This window comes from Melanotaenia boesemani, chromosome 9 (genome assembly GCF_017639745.1).
Source record: "Melanotaenia boesemani isolate fMelBoe1 chromosome 9, fMelBoe1.pri, whole genome shotgun sequence".
NCBI lineage: Eukaryota > Metazoa > Chordata > Actinopteri > Atheriniformes > Melanotaeniidae > Melanotaenia > Melanotaenia boesemani.
Genome location: NC_055690.1, coordinates 4,530,087 through 4,543,596, shown reverse-complemented (window position 1 = coordinate 4,543,596; position 13,510 = coordinate 4,530,087). Strand labels below are relative to the sequence as shown.

At 37.6% G+C, this 13,510-nt stretch overlaps 1 protein-coding gene across 2 annotated transcripts in view; it reads left to right on the top strand.

The window, feature by feature from the left end:
* The window catches only part of LOC121646213 (seizure protein 6-like), a 179,942-nt gene that overhangs the window by 100,116 nt on the left and 66,316 nt on the right, over positions 1-13,510 (top strand). The gene's annotated exons all lie outside the window — the stretch shown is intronic.

Sequence of the window (13,510 nt, the reverse complement as noted above, 5' to 3'; positions counted from 1 at the left end):
TAAAACCAAAACGAACCCTGACAGGGCCGAGTGTAGAAGACTCCTCTTGACTCTGTCCAAGGCCTTCTCTGCATCCAGTAAGATGGCAGCCACTGGTGCCGTGGTGGAGGAGCTTAACCACATCAGATGCACAAGTCTTTTTATATTATCAGTAGACGATTTATAAAACCTACTTTATCTGTATGTATAATGCATGGTAAGACATCATTAATATCCTTAAATGATGTTACAAGAGAGCCCCTTGATCTTATTGCTGGAATTAGAGGCAGAACTTTGCCCTTTTAGCTGTCTGGTCAACAGCCTGACAGTTTTTACCCAAACTTATGAAATGTTGTGTTGAGTCTGAACATTGCATATTCTGCTTTTTGGTTAAAATTTCATGAATTTATAATTTACATTTGAAATGGCCTGTAATTGAAAGATATTTGAAAATATCTTTAAATAAGCTTTCAGTGTAATGATTTGCAAAATCTTTGTCGTCTTGTTCAGTTCTGATTCCAATTTTTAGTATTGTCATTGTGCTCTTTTTACCTTTTTGAAGTCCGTGCTAAAAGGTTTTTCCTCTAACATAAGCTTTAGATGCCTCCCAGACCGTTGTCACACTGTCTGTGCTGTCGAGATTAATTTGGAAAAATAATGAAAGGTCCTCTGCAAGTCCTTTAGAGAATGCCTCATCCTGTAAGAGAGATGTATTCATTCTCCATCTACCTTCTTGAGGCCTTTCTGAAGAGCTCAACAACTGCGTGATCTGACAGAAAAACAGAATTAACAACACTATCTACTTTATCATTAGCTAGAATCTGGGAAACATGAATTATTTCTTGAATAGGATTTGTGGCAGTGGAAATAAAAAGTGTATCCCTGCTTTCCAGGATTAACCTTTCACCACACATCAAACCGTTGTCTTCAATCAGCTTATGAGCAGCTGCTCCATACTTTGGTTTTAAAAATTCCTGAGTATTTACTTTTATCCAGTATCCTATCTATAACTTGACTGAAGTCTCATGACAAAATTATTATTTGTCCCCGTGTGGTACCTAGCATACTATTAAGGCCATAAAAGACATAAAAGAGAAGGAGCTAAAACCTGCTCAACCCAGTCTCTTTTGATTTTTTATCTCATCATCCTTTAAATGTGTTTCCTGAATGAGTGCTATTTCAACTTGATTATGTTTGAGATATAAAAGTACTTTTTCCCTTTACACTGGATTTCCACAGCTATTAATATTCCAGGAAACTACTTTAACATTAGCATTACTGAGCATAAACAAAGAATGTAAAAGTTTTGAGTGAACAAAAATGACCAAACTGGTCAACAGAAAACTGTCCCGCAGCAGTAGGGGAGGGAAAGAACACAAAAACTCAACAGCACCCAGATGAAGATTTTCTCCACATCAGAACCAAGGATAAACATAAATGTAAAAAGAAAAACAAATTGACTTAGGTCAGCAGAATGTCCTCAGCTCCTTAACAGTTAAATATTAAAATATTCTGAGGATGAGGACATGTTCTTGCAGTTTCACCATCAAGAGACTGACAGTGGAATACTTAAAAAGTAGATATTAAAAAAAAAAAAAGATTAATCAAACATTTAGTTAGTGGGGCTTCAGGAAACTTATACTAGTAGCTATCTTAGTGCCACCCAAACACTTATTATAGGATGTATTTAGGCCAAAAATAACTCCAAGCTTCTGCAGTACCAGAGGTCAAGGTAATGCCATCTGGAGTAACTGGTGTCTTCATGATACACTCAGGTCTAATAATAATAATAATAATAATGGATTAGATATATATAGAGCTTTTCAAGCCACCCAAAGCTCTTTACATAGTGAATCCATTATTCATCCACTCCTCACTCATACCTGGTGATGGTAAGCTACGTGTGTAGCCACAGCTGCCCTGGGGCAGGCTGACGGAGACGTGGCTGCCAGTCCGCGCCTACGGCCTCTCCGACCATCACCGAGCATTCATCCACATTCATTCACCAGTGATGCCAACACTGGAGGCAAGGAGGGTTAAGTGTCTTGCCCAAGGACACAACGACAGTTGACTGCGGGAGTGGGTAGGAGGGGGAATAGACCCGCCAACCTTCCAGTCATTGGACAACCTGCTCTACCGCCTGAGCCACTGCCGCCCCGGGTCTGCTTTATGAGCTTTGTTTTATGAGCAATAAAATATAAGATTTGTGATCTAAACTAGCATAAAAGTATGAGGCCAGATCAGTCTCAATAAGAATGAACTCACGCCAGGTGTTTCACAAATGCACACGCTCTGGTTTGTATTCGTATTTCAGAATCGGAAATGCACACGCTCTGGTTTGCATTCGTATTTCAGAATCGGAAATGCACACAATCTGTTTCACAAATGCACACGCTCTGGTTCACAAATATAATTTTGAGGCACACTTGTAAGATTATACGAATTGCTGAACGTGCATTTACGAACTGCTTCTCATTTGTGAACATCTCTGCATTCGTGAGAGAATTCTCTGCGGTGGATTTTGAGACTCCCCTGACGCCGCAGTGTAACGAATCTCACCATTGGTTGACTAATCTGTCAATCAAATTTCCGAGTGTGATTGACAGATTCATCAGTCAATCAGTTAATTCGATAACATTACATGATCTACAACGAGGGAATGTAAGATAAATGTGTTACTTACAGGTTGTGATTGTTGCGTCTCCTCCATGTCTGCCCGCTAGTTGGACTTTAACTACCATGCTCAAATAGCAGTATTAGCTCTGCGACAGGTCTAAAAGTGTGGAGAAAATGTAAGGAGCAGTATGATTGGCTGAATGCAAACACACCTGATTGACCGATGAATCTGTCAATCACACTCGGAAATTTGATTGACAGATTAGTCAACCAATGGTGACATTCGTTACACTGCGGCGTCAGGGGAGTCTCAAAATCCACCGCAGAGAATTCGTAAATGCACGTTCAGCAATTCGTATAATCTTACAAGTGTGCCTCAAAATTATATTTGTGAACCACAGCGTGTGCATTTGTGAAACAGATTGTGTGCATTTCCGATTCTGAAATACGAATGCAAACCAGATTGTGTGCATTTCCGATTCTGAAATACGAATGCAAACCAGAGCGTGTGCATTTCCGATTCTGAAATACGAATACAAACCAGAGCGTGTGCATTTCCGATTCTGAAATACGAATGCAAACCAGATTGTGTGCATTTCCGATTCTGAAATACGAATGCAAACCAGAGCGTGTGCATTTCCGATTCTGAAATACGAATACAAACCAGAGCGTGTGCATTTCCGATTCTGAAATACGAATACAAACCAGAGCGTGTGCATTTGTGAAACACCTGGCGTGAGTTCATTCTTATTGAGACTGATCTGGCCTCATATAAAAGCATGGTCAAACCTCTGTTGTAAAATGTTGTAGTCATCATGTATCACATTCAGCACTGAGATCTCACAGGACAAGTAGACAAAAGTCCATTGTCCATGAAGAGGTCTGTTAACTTCAATAGACGTGTTCATTTATTTTGATTGACTGTCATTGGCTAAATCTACATTGAGTAGCTTTTATACTTAAAAATATTTCCAGATACTTTAATAACCTTCAGAGGTGGGTAAAGTATGCAAAAATTAAACTCAAGTAAAAATAATGTTTCTTCAAAATATACTCAAGTAAAAGTAAAAAGGCAGTCATCCAAAATCTCCTGCCCTCAGGAGAACGATATTGCGCTAATAAATGCACTATATCTCGTCATACTAAAAGTTTTTTTCACAAGCGGTCATGACTTTGAACAATTCACGTTGAAATACCTCAGACATGCACTTTACTGTTTTAGTTACCTCTTTTACTGCTATTTATTTATACAGTGTTTTTATTGTTTCTTAGTATTTATGCGTTTTAGGATGTGGCCATGTGTTTTTTAGGCTTGTGTTTCGTTTGTTTTGGCTGTTAAATGTTAACAGTACACTTTGAATTCCTTGCAATTGTTTTTTAATGTGGTTTCTTTTCTTCAAATGGCAAATGAACTGAACTGAACTGAACTGAAATTACTCAAGTTAAAGTAAACCAGTACTTGGTGAAAAGACTATTTAAGAACTGAGTTTGATTGTAATGTCTGATTTATGCTTTACTAATTATATGAACAGACAGAGAAGTTATCAAAACCTCTTTGACCATTCATATGGGTGAAAGTTGCTAGCTAACGCTAATCCTTCCCTCAATAGAAAATTGATAGTGGTCTGAAAAGCTTATAGTAACTAACGCTAATTCATTTGTTTATAGAACATTTATAATTGTCTGATTAGCTTATGTTAGCTCACGCTGACTCATTTCTCCACAGAAACAGTATAGCGGTCTGATTACCTAATGTTAGCTAAGCCTAATACATTTCTCCACATAGTTGTCTAATTGACTTATGGGAACCAATGCTTATTCATTCCTCCATTAAAAAATGTATAGTGGTCAACCCAAGCAGAAAAAAAAGAAAAAAAGTGCATCTAAACTCATCAGATTAGATTATTTTAATTATCTGGTTGCCAGGGTAACCAGTTAATTAAAATAATCTGCCAACTCTCACGCATTGGCCGTGAGACTCGCGAATTTGAGTGACAACCTCCGATTTCTCACGCTGAAACACACAGCAAGAGTTGACTAATCAGGAGGTTCGGGAGGATTCCCGGTGGGCTGCATTACTCTTGGGCCGGTGTCCCAGTGAAACAAATAAATAAATAAGTGGGAATGGGCCTACGATGTCTGGGTATCTGAGAAGAATAAATAGTAGTGATGTGCGGATCAGTAGTGAAATATCTATTCATCCTATACCAACATTTATTAAACTAAACTTTCAGGATAAGTAGGAACTACTTTTTCTTCTGCCTGTAGACATGTTTTAAAAAGACGCAGCGTTGCATTGCAGCTGCGCGGTTCGTCCACTGCTCAGTGATCCGTCCGCCACGCAGTGATGAGTGGAGATATTTCAGCTCCACAAACAGCAACGATGCACAGTTTGTGTGAAGCCAACAAACTTCATTAAACATCAGAGAATCTACCATAACACAGAAGCAGAGGCGATGAGACGAACTAAAGAGCAGAGGAAGACAGGTGTTCTTAGGGCGGAGACAGACGAGTCCTTTGGTGCTGCAGGCAGGTACTATCCAGTTCTATCAGGTACAATCAGAAACTATCAGAGGGAGAAAATGTAGAGCTGGTGGATCCTGTACGTGTTGCAATGTCACCAGTTTTTAGGGAAGGAATTTATGTCTGCCTGCAGCTAGATTTAAGTTTTTGTGTTGATGTGTAAACAACAGGAGTTCCCTGCAATTAAACCAAGGCTTCTTGTTTTGTTCAGATGTGCAGTAATAAATATCAGCCACATTGCTGACAGTTAAGTTTATTTGGGATCTATCTGTTGAGTCTGAAAAAAACTTTCATGATCAATAAGTTATGCCTACAGAAACTGTGAGGGCAGGGGCGTTGCTAGACATAGGGCTCTACAGGGGCCCTGGCCCCCCATTAGTCAGATTATCTATTTTTTATTATAAAGACCTGCTATGTTTATAAATTATAAGCATTATGTTCCATCAACTTCCCTTTGCTAACCCGTCTGTTACTGCTGCTTCTAAACAACTGATGCTGTAAATGGAACAATAAATAATATAAATAATATTAATCTGGTTGTAATAAACTTTCTAAAAAAAAAAACCTCTTCTTTGTGAGTTGGCAAACAAAATTGAAACATACAAATAGAGAATTTATAATCGAATCAAATATATTGTAGAACTAGTACAGACAATGTTTATGTTTTTATATTGTTTAGTATTTGGGTTTTCAGTTATATTTCATAGTACAGAAAGACCGTTTGTGTTTTAGTAGTACAGCTTTACCTGTAAGCGGAACTTTGTAGGAGTTGTTTAGTTGTTCCGGGGGGAATTGTTTTTGATCGCTCGCTGGCCCTGGTGTGGACATAAAAAGTTTGTCTGCACTGGTGCTAGAGCGTCCAACAGTCTGTGACTGTCCCGCAGATTGTAAAGTGTTGTCATCTCCAGTAAAAGGAAGCTAAACGTTATATTCCTGGTCCGGAGTGTCTTTCATGCTGCACACAGCATCCAAAATATATCCTGTTAGCCAAAGCTAACAATATAAATTCATATGGATTTAAATAAAAAAAAACTTCCAAGTGATATCAGACTATAGATTTCTTATGATCGCTTACATGAATTTGGAGGTTTGCTTTAAAAATCCAGCATAATAAAATCCATATAGTCAGACTTTATTCATATTTATTTATATTTACAGAAATACATTATTATAGGTGGTTGTTGGAAATTTGTCCAATAAATATGTTTAAAAAAATTATGTTGAAATTTATCCTCCATTAAATGTCACTAAGTCATGTTTTGTATTAAACCTGCAGTCTACCTGGGAACTCTCTGACTGGTAGCTGTCTGACTGGTAGCTGTCTACCTGGGAACTGTCTGACTGGTAGCTGTCTGACTGGGAACTGTCTGACTGGTAGCTGTCTGACTGGTAGCTGTCTGACTGGGAACTGTCTGACTGGTAGCTGTCTGACTGGTAGCTGTCTGACTGGGAACTGTCTGGCTATGATTGCATAACAATCATATATAATAGACCTTTCAGCACTACTTTAACATGGAAACATCAGCGTTGGCAAAGATTAACATCATGAACCACATGGTCCTCAGTTTCAGACCCAGCAGCAGCAGCAGGTCCATCATCACGTCTAAACGAGGCTGAAGTTCTTCAGTTTACAATCAATCATCTGCAGCTGGTTCAAACAAAATGATCTCAGTAACACCTACATTAACTTTTATTCTATTGTATGTTCTACTATAAGCAGGTTAAGATTATCTTATCTTATTTTCCACAAGCTGTATTCATTTTCATACTTTCTCACCACCATCAGCTGATAATTAAGGCCCCAAAAAAGGCCAAAAGCCAGTCCGACAAGGCACACCGATCTTGAGAAATTATTATTATTGTGAAATTCCCTCTGTCTTATTTTATTATCCTTTTTTTGTAGTTGGGTTGGTTCCTGTTTTATATTGAAGTTTCTGTTGGTAATTTGAAGACCAATTTACATTAATTTTTTCCTATTTTGTTACTCCTAAGTCATATATGTCTTTTATGACTAAACCTGCACAAAATGAGCCAAAATTAGTAATATGTCTTGCTACCGTGTATGTGACAAAATTTTGGTTGGTTCCACCAAATCTCACTCCAAGGATTATTGAGAAGTTGGCATCCCTGGGTTACCCCCACACATCTGATCTTGATGTTCATGTAAACTGGCACAGTGATTAACTTCTCCATAGAAAATGGATAGTGGCTCGATAAGCACGTGAGAGCCAACGCTGATTTTTTCCATATAAATTTTATAGTGGTCTGATTAGCTTATGGTAGCTAATGCTAATTCATTCCTTTATAGAAATTTTATAGTTGTCTGATTAGCTAATGAAAGCTAACAGTCTCCTCCACAATTCAGTTTTATTTATTTTGTGCCAATTTGCCAATTCATTGAGATAGAAAGTGTATTGTGATCTGGCTAGCTTATGTGTTTTACTCTGAAACCTTTTTATGGGTGAGGTGTCTAATCATGTGGTGGCTATATGAAATGTCAAAAAGAAAATATATTTTTAATAAAGATAATGTTATTTTTTACTCAATATACTTTTACAACACAGTTGATGAAATGAAAAATGTTTCATTAATCCTAGAGGGAAATTGTAAAATAGTTTATTTCAAATAAAAAAAAATGATCCTTTGATAAGGCACGGCAAGTTCATTTGTATAGCACATTTCTCTCAGTTACTGATTCACACTAAATAATAAATAGTCATCAGTGACTGTGTGATTTTTCACCTAAAAGGGACGATCCTGTACAGTCTCCTGTTGAAAATCAGCCATTCCTGCTAACCTAAAACCTTCATTTCCCTCCCACAGCTGGAGCCAGGCAGCCATGCAGCAAGCTCTGTCTGCACTAAAAACCTGTAATCTGCTCAGTCTTGATTGACCAGTAGGCAAGGGTCTGGCCCAAGATAGTGCTGTACATTTTCATAACCCCCATTTATTCACTTCGGGACCTGGTTTCAAACGTTTTCAAGGCAAGGCAAGTTTATTTGTATAGCACATTTCATGTATAAGACAATTCAAAGTGCTTTACATAAAACATTACAGCAGGGTGCAGAAAGCAATACAAGTGCATTAAAAACAAACAAACAAAAAAACAAAGATTAAAAGAAATAAAATTAATTAAGAAAAACAGAAAGAAAAGGCTAAAATAAAATAGATAAAATGCAAGAAATAAAGTTCCAGTATGGAGAAAACCTGTATTAAAACATGATCAAGTTTAAAGATTCCAGCTAAAAAGAACCAGATGCAGATTTGGACTCTAAATAAAAACTATTGAATGCAGCAGAGAACAGGTGGGTTTTTAACATGGATTTAAATAAACTGAGTGTTTCAGCTGATCTGAGGCTTTCTGGGAGTTCGTTCCAGACATGTGGAGCATAGAAGCTGAATGCAGCTTCTCCATGTCTGGTTCTGACTCTGGGAACTGATAAGAAACATCATCCAGATGACCTGAGGGTTCTGGTAGGTTCATACTGGGTCGAGAGGTCAACAACGTATTTTGGTCCTAAACCATTCAGAGCTTTATAGACCAGCAGTAGAACTTTAAAGTCTATTCTCTGACGAACAGGCAGCCAGGCTTCAAAGCACCAAACGAAACATCCAGATGATGAAAAAACTGAAGCAGATACACCTCAACTCATCTATGTGTGGACATGGACTTAATTTTAACAACCACAGAGTCGATCTATACAGTTAAACCCTCACAGACCCTGTGCTCTTTGGGAACTGTAACACCAGGTTGAGAACTACTGGTGTAGATTTAGCTAGTTGTAATATCAGACAATTCACCAGGTTGGAGACGGCCTGAAGATAAATCAGTTTATTTTAAAGCCACTTTACTTAATAAGACAGCAGGGATGGCAGAGAGAGGATGTTATAAATCCTCCCACTAATGTGTTAAATGAATGCATGGGTCTGCAGACCTTTGACTTTTACTCAGCCTGGCTGTAGTGCTTAAAGGAAACCTGGGATCATTTTAGTTATCCTCCATTAAATATAAATGATAAGAGGTTGTAGCTTTGCAAAGGGCTTTTCTACAAGTTATTTCAGTATACCACTATTTCTCAAGTTAGGAAGAAATATGAGAAGGAATTTTCTGAAAGAGTCACTCCAGACTTTCTTTAGGGATGTTTATACCCAAGTCCCTAGATCGTCAGAAAATGTATGGACATTTTGGTCCTTTGACCTGCCTGTATGCTGCTCTCCACTTGTTGCACATCTGTACAGATACATGCAGATGTCGTGTAATAGCCTGGGTATTAGTATGAAATGTTAATATTAAAAATTAATATAAAAAATTAATAAGCCTCATTTGGATAAAAAGTTTGCCGTGTTTTGGAGCACCACCCTTCTTTTAGGTTACTCACAGGGTGAAGAAGGGAAACCGTGAATTAACATGAATTCTGTCAGAAGGGACAATCCTCTTCCAAAATCACCACAAAAACAATGCCGAATTACAATAATGCAACAATTTATTAACCACCAATAATCAAATTAACAGCACACAGCATGAAATAAAGAAAAATATGAAACTGTTAATATCACTTTAGTAACTCCTACCTAACTTCCTGTGGAAGCCGTGGGGTAAATCAGCTTACAGAAAGAAAGAAACAGAGCAGAATTATGGTAGAAATAAAGACAGGAAAATAATGAAATTAAACAAAATAAACACTATATGGAAAGATGATATCTTTGTACCATATACGGTTGAATCCTGGGAAAGTTTAACTAAATTATTGTGTAAAGTTCAGTTAACTTTGGTCAAGACTAACGTGAAGTTAAAAGAATTTATTTAAGAAATTTAGACGTAGCCGATTACAAAAATTGGATTAGATTAGATCAGATGGGACTTTAAGCAAAAGAAGGCGCATTTTAATTTAGTTGTTTAAGACACCAGCTAGAATCAGATGAGAAATGATGACTCGTCCTTACTTCGACGTTGGGAAGGCAACAGCTGGTATTTGAACAGAGGTTTTCAGGTGGGGTCCCCCCGATGGCCGCCGTTAACCTGCAGGAAGCAGCTCATCGGAACCAGTCGTGGTTCGGCGTTCGAAGCGCACCTTGGCCTCTGTTCCTTCTCACAGGACAGCTGGGGATGCTGGCATGGAAAGTTATGATTCCAGATGTATTTCTTACAAACTAGAGTTTACCAACAAAGTTAAGCATTGTTGATCACACACGTTTGGCTGTTGGCTCTGGAAGTCAGTGTTAGAGTGGTTTTCCACGAGTTTGTTCAAAGCAGTAAAAAAAAAAAAAAAAAAAAGATAAAAATCAGAAAACTGAATATCTTTCATGCTGTATAACAAAAAGTTTATACTTATTGCTTAGCAACGATTTTACACATGAGGGGAATATTAAACTTACAAACAAAGACAAATAAACAAAGACAAAAGGACGCCGACAAAAAGACTAAACTTAGTTTGAACGTTCTAATCTTAATCCGTGGATTTCATTGTTCTCTCTAAATAACTTTCTTCCAAAACTTTTACTTCTCATCTCTCAACTCAACTAACTTTTCCAGCCGGACTAACACTGTTGTCCAATCACAGTGCAAGGATTTTGCAGTGGAGAGGGTCATTAACATACAAAGGCCAGAGATTAATCAAATATCACATGTAAGTTTTAAAAGACTTATACTCCAACCATAAAGAAATGGGTGGAATTCTAACTTCATGTTAGAATTCACTTATTCATTTCTATGCGGTAAAATCTCCTAGAACCATCGCTGAAATTACTATTTGTGTTTTGCCAATTTGTGGGATCATTTTAACCAGTCAGTATGAGAAAAATATTATACGCTTAAATTTGATACAGTTTTAAACATTCAGTCTCAAAACCAGTTTTGGAGAAATAAGTTCCTTTCTTGACACCTTGTCAAAGTCCAGCCGGTCCAGACAGTCATTATCTCTTTGGGACTTAGTTCAGCTGGAGGTGAGGCAAGACTTGAGGTGATTTACATATGTGACAATGGGAGAGGACGAGCCTTTTGGGGATTTCAGAAAGGGAGTCAGATTCATTGATCACAAAGCTCTTTGTGTAGTCACGTGTAGACTGACAATAGGGCTGCACGATAAATCGTTAAATGATCTCAAGCTTGAGTCACATATACATGAGATATCATTTCTACAGACAACGATTCTAAAGCTTTATATCATGAGCTGCATCACAAATGATTTCCTTCCAGATTTTTTCAAGTGCCACTGCCATTGCCTCCTCCCTCAACCATAGGTAAAGCACCATTACAATACGTGATTCAGTGGAGGAAGCCACCTGCAGTCGAGTGTTTGGAAAGAGTGAGCGAGAGTAAAAGCGAAGGAAAGTCTGCGGTAAGGAGGTTTAAATGCATAGCGACGAAAACTAATTGGTAGTGGCGAGAGTCACCCCCTCACCCAAACCAAACTCGTATCCTAAAAATGTTTGCATTCGGCAGCGGTGTGGAAGTATTTTGGATTTAAGCCAAATGATCAGTGTGTGTTGCATAGTGTGTTTTACCCTGATTGCAGCACCTGAAGACAACACCACAAATCTCTACAATCACATTAAACAGCACCACAGTACAGCATGATGAAGCCGTATAAAGCAAGAAACAAACACAGATGTCAATAACCGGACCGAACTGTACAATGCATGTATCTATCTATCTATCTATCTATATATATATATATATATATATATATATATATATATATAAAACTGACTTTCAGTGAAGTTTATTATTTTGCATTCTTTCTCTTGCTGTTACAGGGTATTTGATTTTTTTCAAATGAAGAAATTATTTTTGGCTTTTGTTTTCGTGTAGAAAATGTTTTCAGTTGAAATTACTCTGAAAAAAATGCATATAGAGCTATGAGAAATAAATGCAACAGATTTTTAAACGTGTTTATTTAATGATTAATGTTGTTTTACAGGCAAGAACCAATAGGCTCTGTTAATTATGTTAATTAAGGCCATATGACAGGTTCAATAAATGCAATAAGGTCATTTTAAAAAGGTTTTTCTGGGTTGAAAAATCTGGTAGAGATGAAGAAGGGTATTTTCTCTGGTTGTAACTCGAGTTCTGGGGTTCACACTACACAGAAATCTTATCAACACAACAGTCTCATTTGCAATTCTCAGCATGTTTTAAAGAAGATAAACCTCCATTTCCCCATCCTAACGTCTGCATCACATGCTGCTTCCTGCTCGCTCCTGACAGCTGTTCTCTCCACACCTCCTTCCTCGTATTTATTGCTCGAATCGAATCCTCCTACTGGGATTTGCTTGTGTGAACAGCATCTGACCAAAAAAAAAAAAACTTTCACAATGTCACCTGAAAACCTTAAGAGTTCATGTGTGAAAATGGCTAAAGTAAGTATGATTTTAGTAATGTGTGAACCTGCAGTATAGTATGTGACTACATTGGGGCTGTTTCAGAGGCATCTTATTAGAAAAACGCTACTTTTTACATCATCTTCATTAAAATAATAAAAAGTACAACAGACAGTCAGTATTCTCTTATTGTAACAGCAATGTCTGTTGTTCCTTCTGTTTGTTGCATCATTATAAACCACTGACACACCGACAAATGAATTCCAGATTGGCATGGCTGTAATATACTTCTAGTTTAGATGCATTTCAAAACGCATTTGTTCACCTTGAACTTCTTCTTGACAAGGCCTCTTTTTTGTGCCTCCTGTCTGAAATGACTTACCCAAAATACAGTAAATTAATTATATCTTCAAAATAGCAAGGGCTGTATGTATAATCGTGGTCTCAAAAGAAAGCTGAGACATGTGAGATTACTGCAGAAGTGTGAAAATCACAATGCGTGTTACTGTGTCAGAGTAAATTTACCTGGAACACAGTAGAAAATGTAAATGGTTATCTCCTCCTAAAAGAAACCCACATTACTTTTAGTGAAAACCAGAAGATAGCGGCCCAGTTCTTCTAGGAATGAGTAAAGCAGTCCTAGAAATTAGTAAATAGTAATTGGAATTAGGAAAATAATGTCTAATGAGTAACTGTCAAAGCCGCAGAGGAGTGGTGGTTAGAGAGATGGGTTTGGATCCAGGTTCATATCCTAGGACTACAAATCCTGGTCATGACAGGACTGTGGGGCCTTGAGAAAACTTTAAAGCCCCAGGTGCTGGAATCTGGCAGCCAACTGCTCCTAATGAAACTAGGATAAGGTAAATACAGAGATGGAATTTCCCAGCTGGGATTGTTAAAATATAATAAAATTACCAAAAAAAAAAAAAAAAGAAAAAAAAAAAAAAGCAGATGGCAAAAAAGTGAATCCAAGCAGTTATCCAGGTGTTTTAATGGAGGTGTCAAATATCTCAGGAATCTGTTGGTAGATGTTCATGATGGACACCTCTGTCAATGGTCAGAGTCAGAAGAA